This window comes from Lissotriton vulgaris, unplaced genomic scaffold (assembly GCF_964263255.1).
Source record: "Lissotriton vulgaris unplaced genomic scaffold, aLisVul1.2 SCAFFOLD_1715, whole genome shotgun sequence".
NCBI classification, from domain to species: domain Eukaryota; kingdom Metazoa; phylum Chordata; class Amphibia; order Caudata; family Salamandridae; genus Lissotriton; species Lissotriton vulgaris.
Genome location: NW_028246546.1, coordinates 60709 through 70333, shown reverse-complemented (window position 1 = coordinate 70333; position 9625 = coordinate 60709).

The following is a 9625-nucleotide window of genomic DNA, read 5'->3' as shown; positions in this document are numbered from 1 at the left end:
CTGGTGAACAGGGTCCTTTCTGGAATGGAAGCTTTTTCTGCTGCATACCTGGACGACATTGCTGTCTTCAGTAGCAGCTGGGAGGACCATTTGCAGCATCTGCAAGCTGTTCTTCATGCCCTGCAACAGGCTGGCTTGACAATCAAGGCCAGCAAGTGTCAGATCGGACAGGGGTCGGTGGTGTACCTAGGTCACTTGGTGGGCAGAGGGACGGTGCAGCCCCTCCAGGCAAAGATTGAGGCTATCATCGCCTGGGAGCCCCCCAAGACTCAAACAGAGGTCCGAGCCTTCCTGGGCCTCACTGGATACTACCGTCGCTTCGTGAAGGGGTATGGCACTATCGTGGCACCCCTCACTGAACTTACTTCCAAGAAGCAACCCCGACGGGTAGTCTAGACTTAGGCTTGCCAGCGAGCCTTCATGACCTTGAAACAAGCATTGTGTTCCGCTCCCATTCTCAAGGCCCCTGATTTTGCTAGAGAATTCATTGTCCAAACAGATGCGTCAGAACATGGCATTGGGGCAGTGTTATCGCAGCTAAATGATGAGGGCTTGGATCAACCAGTGGTCTTCCTGTCCAGAAGGCTACTCCCCAGGGAAAGGAGGTGGAGTACAATTGAGAGAGAAGCCTTTGCAGTGGTTTGGGCTCTGAAGAAGCTGCGGCCATACTTGTTTGGCTCGCACTTCCTAGTTCAGACTGACCATCGCCCCCTTCGTTGGCTGATGCAAATGAAGGGGGAGAATCCCAAGTTGCTAAGGTGGTCCATCTCCCTACAGGGAATGGACTTTAGGGTGGAACACCGACCTGGGGCGGACCATGCCAACGCAGACGGTCTATCCAGGTATTTCCGCCTTAGTGATGAGGACTCCCAAGGGGTTGGGTAGTTCTCCCCACTTTCAGCTGGGGGGGACGCGTGTTAGACCTGTCTGCTTCTGGGGAGACTCTAACCATTATTATTTATTTTTGTCCCCCTTGGCCTCCCAGAGTTTCTATTTTTATTTTTACATATGTCCATCAGGAATTTTTAATGCTGTCAGGGGGCTAGGTGTTCCTTGGCGATGACGCCATTTTTCCCTCATAACTTGTGAGGCCTAGTCAGCCCCCTTGAAAATCTAGGGATCTCCAGAAACCTAAAATGGTGTCCACCAACTGCCATAACGGACACTACTGGAGGACAGGTCCATAGGATAACATTAGGGAACTTTCTAGAATTAACTAGAGACTTCTGCAGGTCTCAGGCCACCCTATATAAGGCCAGTGACCAGCAGCCATTTTGTGCTGACCCAAGAGTGGAGGAGTGAGGCAGTGGTGAGAGGAGGTGGACACACTGAGAGCAGCTAGTTTGTCTCTGAGGCTGACAGTTTCTTCAGAGGGTTGTTCCCCCTTTAACCTTTGACCAATCCCTCTCAGAACATCAACTGCTGACAAAGAAACTAAGCTACTTGAGAAGGAAGACCCTTCTAAGTCTTGCCCCCATTGATCCCTAGTGGAACGCCTTGCTAGGAGACTTAATTTCCCTGGATAAGACTTTCACCTACCAGCGTTGAGCAGGGAGTGGATTCCAGCCAGGTGTGAACTCTGTGGTGCCCCTGAGGCTTTGTGAAGGAGGCAAGCGGCGGCGGAGCCTTTTGGGACCCTGAGGATAGAGCGTCCCGCTCTGTGTAGCGTTATCCCTTGGAGCCAGGTGAGGGGAGGAACTGTGGCCGAGAGAGTGGTGACAGCGCGGCGCCAAGCGGGAACACTGGTCCCTCGCGCCCGCGCTGCCTTAATCGGCCTCTGTGAGGCGAAGTGAGCCGGCCCCTGAAGAGACGCTTCCAGCGTCAGGCTCGCGCATGCCCCGTGAGTTGTGGAGGTCCCCGGAAGGAGGGGCAACAAGGTGAGCAGGCCCGGAGCAGTGCGCGTCGCTGAGGAGGCGGGAGCGGAGGCGGAGCCGTCGAGGCGCTTCCGCGCATGCCCGGAGGTTCAGCGCGACTGTCGGCTTGGCTGAGGAGGCGCCGGAAGAATTCCCGGAGCGCCGTGTCAGTTTCATCGATCCCCCACGCTCGAGCGCTAGCTGGAGGAGCCAGCGCGAGCGAGGGAAAGAAGGCCCAGGTGTGTTGCTCCGTTTTGCCTTCCCCGCTCGAGTGTCATAGAGAGAGGCAGACACGAGCAGGGAAGGGAGAGTTGGGATCCCAACCGATCCACCGCCAGACCCCCCAGCAAAGCGCCGGTTCGGCAGCGCCAAGGCAGAGTGAGGCAGAGAAGCCGGCAGGCGCCCTGAGGCAGCAGTGACGCGTGGGGACTGGGACATCATCGTCCCCACGCTAAAGTAAGGAGCAGGGAAGAGGGGCCACTGGAGAGTCTGAGAACTGGGAACTGCTAGTGAAAACTCTTAGTTGTGAAGAGAAGCAATAAGAGTTCATTGTAGAAACCAGGGTTGATCAGAGGGGTGAGTTAGCTTGATACACCAGGGTAATTACAGAGTTGGTTACAGGGTAGTGATACTAGGGTCTTGAAAATTACTACTGAAGCAGGCTAATAACTCTAAAGAGCACTCTGAAACTGTTATGAAATGTACATGCCAGATAGGTGATGTAGATGTGTAACCCTGCATAGTGTAAATCTAACAGGTTCCTTTTAATTCCAAAAGAGTGTCACTTCCTCATTATTGAACCCTTGTCAATCGTATGTGTTTTACTGCCCTTTTTCCACAGCAAGGAGAGTGAAATGTATTTTTCCAAAGCAAAAGTATAATGTTTATTTCTGTGAGAATCTGATGTCGTATCCTGTGTAATCTGAATCCCAAGAGACATATTATTTTTATAAAAGGTAACGGTATTTTTCCAAACAGTGGTGTTGTGTCTTTATTTTAGTGGTTCATCACTGAGTTACTGTGAGTGAGACTTGTAAGTACTTAACCAACGCCTTGAGTTAGCTGTAGCCACTACTGTGCCAAGCTACCTTATGTAGACTTGGGTAATCTAGGTCCAACAAAGACCAATTGGTTTTGTATAAAAAATATTCTTTTTAGTTATTTTATTTTCTAGAACCAAGCCTGGAACAGGTAAGTGATAAATACTTTGCAGTAATAATACAGTTTGTAACCAGTTTGTATTGCAGTTGTATAGATACTTTGGTTTGATTACAGTAAAACTTCTGGTAATGCACTGCTTCGAAATACTGTACATATACTTTAAATGGGCTTTTTAGTAGAATGTCAAACAGATTACTTTACATATTACTTTTCTTACACAGGGCAGTATACCTGGATACTGCACTGGAACCTTTCCTGTAAACAGGCAAGTAAAGGTGTTTTTGTTAGTTAGGTACTGTTTTAAAGGGTTTCATAGATTTGCCAACTTCACACTTAGAAACTTTTCACAGAAAAACAGTCAATGTTATCCTATGAAGGAAAATAGGGTTATCGGTTCAAAGGTAAGTATCTGGTTGTGGAATTTGGTATTCTGAGGGTCGACTAAGAGGTCCCCCAGGGTCAAGGATGCACTCTTGTTACACCCTCAGCGGCACTATCGCGTCCGAGTGCAGAGGCCCAATGTTATCCAATGGGGATAGGGGGGTCTCCGGTTAGTGGTTACTTACGAGCAGGAGCAAAGCTCCTGGATCATTTAATCTCTGGGCAAATGGGGATTCAAGCCAGCACAAAAGGTGCACCTTCAGTGGCACTGGGGTGGCAGGGTACAGAGTGCGGTTTTGGAATCAGGCAGCCCTCTAACTTTTAATGGGGTTTCTCCGGTTTGCAAACACACTGCATGCTCTGGAACAAAGGTCTTCTGGGAACGACCACCACTTGGAGAGGTAAGTTGGGGTGCTGGGGGTTGGGTAGGCTCTGTCGATTGGGCCACCCAAGGCCATGGGGCATCGGGTGCAGGAGTGCCTTTTAGGGTCAGATCCTCTTACCCGCTCCTGGTACGGATTTATGCTGCAGGCATCGGCTGGAGGCTTGAGGCAGGTCAGGGATCACTGGATCTCGGGTCTGGATCACCAGAGAGACCTCCTCGTGGTGTTGGGTCACGCGAACTCAGCGTGGGCATCAGGTGCAGAGTGGTGCAGATTCGCGGATTTCGCCGGAGATGTAGTCTGTTGGTGAACAAATCTGGTGTTCACAGGAGACAAAGTCTTTGGTTGGGAAGACAGGGCAGGTTCTTGAGGTTCCTGGCTGCAGGACACTCAGGAGTTTCGCTACTGCAGGTTCGAGGTGGGGTCAGGCCGGTAGGGCTGGGGCTAAGTCAGTGGGCGTCCTCCTCGTCTTAGCTTCGGCGCAGCTGTTTGGTCCTTCTTCTTATTGTAGTTTCTTGTCTGAGTTCTTGGTTCAGGGCTGTCCATAAATACTGTATTTAGGGGCTTCTGCGCCCGGCGTGGGCGCAGGCTCTTCTGAGAGACATCGAACCCTCCGGCCAGGTGTGTAGCGGCTGGTCCTGTCGCCTGGAGAATTGACCTGTGCAGAGGCGAGCAAGATCGGCGGCGGCAGAGACGGAGATCCGGGCCTCGGTTCAGTTGGGGGCCCGGCTGCCGACCGGGTGTCCGGGACAGACTGGGTTGCTGCGCGCCAGTGCCCGGACGGCCCTATGCACTAACCGCCTGGTGACTAACCCCGAGACTGACAGGGGAGAAGCACGCGGCCCGACTTGCTCGACCGTTCGGTGAAGCCATGGAAATCGAGGCCCAGGCTTCGGGCCTACTGCGAGGGAGTTCCGGCGGCCGCCTGGGTGGCACCATATCCGCGCTGGGGTGATCACTGCCCATCTACCGGGGGCCCGCCCTGAGAGACATCCTGCAGCCGCTGCTTACGCTGGGGCCCGATCTCGGGCCTGATTCGAAGCCCGTTGGAATATTTTCCTACGGCTGACCCCTCGATGGTCAGCCCTCACGCTGGGGGCCCCCGGGGGAGACCGGAGCACCCCTGAGGAGCAACATAACAGCAACTGCCCTTTGGGCCCAGCACCCGCCCCAGCTTGCCGGCTGCAGGAGTTGCTGAACTACACAAGAGGAGCACAGCTGACCCGATTAGGGAGCCCCCACAAACCTGCAACTTGGTACGGACACCGGGGCATTTGCTCATTGACATCGCGGGGGCGTAACGGGCCTGGATCTGCGCTGACCAACTCTCAACCCTCCCGAATGGGCAGAAATACCCGAAGTCACCCCAGTGGCTCAGACATAGTACGTTCCCGGATACCGGCACGAACTGGCGGGCCTAGCGAGTCCTGTCCCAGAGATTGCCACGGTGCCACCCGCAGCCTCCCGGGGAGCCCCATCCCGGACATTAAGCGATTACAGAACACCGGCGTCATGGCTAACACGGGGTGCAAAGGATCCCGCAACATTGTCGATATGCTCCACAAAAACACTCCAAAAGGAGAGAAGGCCCAGGTGAGATCATTCCCCAAGGCGCCTGTCAGCTCCCCAGGCCAGGACGACGAGGCTGCTCCCATCACGAAGGCCTTTCTTGCCTCCCTCTTCAACACCCTGAGGGACGACTTTCAGGCCCTGAAGCAGGAACTAGCGGGGGAGCAGCGAGAGCTCCGCCGAGACGTAGATGGCCTGGGAGAGCGCGTGGCAGCGGTGGAGGAAGCGGACCAGACCCGCAGCATGGAGGTAGAATGGCTGCAACAGGAGATACTCCGTCTTCAGGAACAACAGGTGGACCTTCAAGCGCACTCGGAGCATCTTGAGAACCGCTCTCGGAGGAACAACATACGGGTCCCGGGGGTTCCGTTGAAGTCAACTACCTGCAGGAGCTGTTCCGGGAGATCCTTGGGGAACCCGGTGTGTTTGACATTCGTATTGACCGCGCACATAGAGTCGGATTAGCGGGGCACGCACCTGCCCCCCCTCCGGACATACTGGCTTTCCTCCCCGATTTTTCACTGAAGGAACGCATTTTGAGGGAGGCCCGATCGAAACAACCTATCCATTTCCGGGGAGACCCTGTGGCCCTCTTCCAAGACCTCTCCGCCATTACCCTGCAAAAACGGAAGGCCTTCAGAGTTGCCACGAACTTCCTAAGGGACAATGGAGTGCCATACTCCTGGGGTCACCCGTTTCGCCTCATTTTCAACTGGAAGGGGACACTACACCAACTCAGATCACTCCGAGACACATGTGCGTTGCTGGACATTGATTTACCGGAGGAAGCTGGATCTCGAGAGGCCTCCCCACGTAGGTCACAGGACGGGCCCACACGACGCTCCAGTGACGGATGGCAGACTGTGCGACGGCGGCGGTCCCCCAGGTCTCTTTTGAAGCCTGACCCCATCACAGCCGCTCAGGAGCGAGAGGCGGCGGTACAGGAGGTGGTTGACAACACAGCGACCAAACTGTAAGGTGTTATTATCAAGGGGTATGCCTTCATGTTGTAGCTCTGTCTCGGGGGAAGTGCCAGGGTGCCGCTGAGTCGGCCGCTGCCACGTTACCCTCCACATTGACACTCTATGGACCTGAACTCTGTTCCGATAGGCCCGAGACTATGAGTAGTGTTTTGCGGGGTTGTTGTGGGGGGACTGGTGGGAGGGCGAGGGTGTCGGGGGGGTTGGGGGGATAGTTGGTTGATGTTGGGGTAAGAGGTGGGAGGAAGGAGGAGGGGCGCTAGAGGGCGCCGGACAAGATGGCCGCACTTGTGTGAGGCTCCGTCCCGGCCGTTGCAAATCCGCTGAAATATCCTGTTTTTCCCCCGGCTCTCTTGCCTTACACCCCGGCGGAGTCAATTCCGCTACCGTCGGTGACCCCCTGAGACGTTTTGCGGAAGGATTGCGGCTGGGTTGACAGTGTCTGGAGCGGAGCGGCCCGCGCTGGGACGTGCAGGACGGCGGCCCGGCAGCTGCGGAGCTGTGACTTCGGGGAGATCTGTGAGCTGGCCGCACTCGCTGCCTATGTGAGCGGAGCCTGGGAGGCGGCGTGTCGGGTCTGCTGAAGCGCGGAGACGGACCTGCCCGCGGATCCTTTGGAGCAGCCTCGAAGCGCTGGACGGCCTGGACTTGGCCCTGCTGGTCCCGGTGAGTGGGGCGGGGTATCACGCTAGCTCGGTGCTGCGGAGGTGGTACTGGGCCGCGTTGGCCCGCGCCGCGCGAGCTGGGACCGGGGGGGCTGGAGGAAGGGTCGGCTGAGGTGCAGTCGGGAGAGCAGACGGGAGCTGCGCTGGGCTGCCTGTGGAAACACTCGTGGGCACACGGGTCCCCTGGGGGAACTACTACATTAGAGGCCACGGAGCGAAGGAGCATCCGCCATCTTGGGCATTCTATCTGCACTGCTGTAGTCTGTGTGCTTGCGAATCGAGTTCCTCCAGCGCACACTGTTCTAGCATCGGATCTGTCGGGGGGCCCTCTTGGGAACTGCACAAGACTGTATACGCCTGCACTGAGTTGAGGCATAGACATTATTTTGGCGCGTTCTGCCCGCTGCGGTGGAGGGACTGTTTGGCCTAAACTGAACATACCTGAAGGCCTGGGCCTGGACGTGCTCCAGGGCAGGTAGCAACAAGTGTGGGATCTGCTGTTCTTTTGTGCAGCTTCGCTGGCCATACTGCCCCAAGTGCCTACACCTGAAACCGCGTCGACCCAATCGCAGGCATGGGCAGGACCGAAAGAAACCAGCCAAAACTTAATTTTGAAACAAAGAGGACTACGCAGGCTTCCTCCCAGGCGCCCGTGGACTCAGATCAGGGGGGGGCTGCTGGGGGTACACCTAATCTAGAATCCACACTGGTGGCAATGCAAAAGACTCTACAATCTATCGAGGGCACTATGGAGTCAGTCAATCATCGTCTGGATCAAATGGCGACGCAATTTGACCGCCAGAACGAGCGGATGGGCGAGGTGGAGCAGCGAGTTTCGGCCACGGAGGATGGCCTGGCAACAGCCTCGTCCAAAGTGTTCAGTATGGAAAGGGTTCTGGCGGTAATACAAGCGAAGAATGAGGAGTTGGAAGGGAGGTCTAGGAGGAACAACGTTCGCGTTACAGGTCTGCCAGAGTCCACAAATGTGGGGCTCATGGAAGACTACATGGAACGAATGATAGCTGACATATTTGGCGCTGACCATCTATCTCGCATATTCATTGTGGAGCGTGCTCATCGCTCTCTGGCCAAGAAACCCCCACCGGGAGCGCCGCCGCGTCCTATTGTGGCTAGGATCCTGAACTACAGGGACCGGGACACCATCCTGCGGCTGGCCAGGGAGAAGGGCTCCATTGAATATCAGGGCAATAAATTGGAGTTCTTTCCCGACTTCACCATGGCGGTACAGACTGCACGGAAAGAATTCGCTGCGGTGAAACAGTTGCTGAGAACCGAGAACGTGGTTTATGCCATGCTGTACCCTGCGCGCCTTAGGATTGGGCCTCCTTCGGATAACAAAATCTTCTCTTCGCCCAAGGCGGCCATGGACTATGCCAAGAAACTGAAAAAACGTGCTAAAGAACCGCCGGGGCGTCATGAGGGTGATGATGAACGACTGGAAGAGGAGGATTGAATTGAGTCGCACTGCTAGCCCTGGTGCGGAGGGAACTGCGGGTGAATGCACTGGGCTGCTTCTGTTACGGTGTGTTCTTTGTTAATCGGGGGCCACGAGGGCGCTTTAACATTTGATCTTAACACTACTGCTTTGGAAGCTGCGGGGGGCGATGCTCGGGCTGCCGCTGTTCCTGCTTATACCGCCTGCCCGCCTCAATGGGGGCTGTCTACAGGATCAACTTGGCTGAATGAGATCCTGTTGGACACTGTGAGTCCCCACGCTCGCCGCAGTGGCACCTCTGCGCCTTGTGAGCACCGCTTTGGGTGAGGACGCTTCATGGGCGCCCAGTGCAATGTTCTGATACATGAATACTACTGTGTTTGAAGCTCTGACCGGGGTGTGGGGGGGGGGAGTGGGGGTTGTTAATGACGGCAATGGTCTAAGCTCTCGTCCGTTCTGGCGGGGGTGAGGCGCCGCTACGTCCCCGGATAAGGGAGATCCCCAAAATGTGGTTGTTTGCACTGTTGGGGGTTGCAAAGGGGGGGGGTGTGGGGACTCTTTGGCAAATTGGGGGTGCTGAAGTGGGTGGAGGGTTGGGGGAAGGGAAGTTGAGATTTGTTGTGCTGTTTGGGTTTTTCCTGATCAATGAGACGAAGTCTATGAACCGAATAGGGGGCGAGTGGGGTCACAGCAGGGGCTATGGGAAGCTTACCTGCATTAATGATGTCGACTCCGGGCAGGAGCGGGAGGAGGGGGGGACTGCAACGAGGGAGCTGCTGGGGATGACATCACTGCTGGGATGCTTACACACTTGGCGACATGGATAGGGGGGGCAACCTAAATTGTGTTACATGGAATGTGCGAGGGTTGAATAAGCCGCAAAAAACACGACAAATGCTTGCCTTTCTCAATAGACACGGAGCACAAGTGGTGTTTCTGCAGGAGACGCATCTGAGGGGCACGGCGGCCGAAATGGTGGGCAAACAGTGGGCGGGGGCGAGGTGGGCCACGGCGTATTCTTCCTATGCCCGTGGGGTAATGATTTTGATTAAAAAGAATGTTCCATTTGAGGTGATGCATGTGGACGTGGACCAGGATGGTAGATATATTGTTGTGCAGGGTAAATTGTGTGGCACGCTGGTCACTCTTCTCAATGTTTACGGTCCTAATATAGATA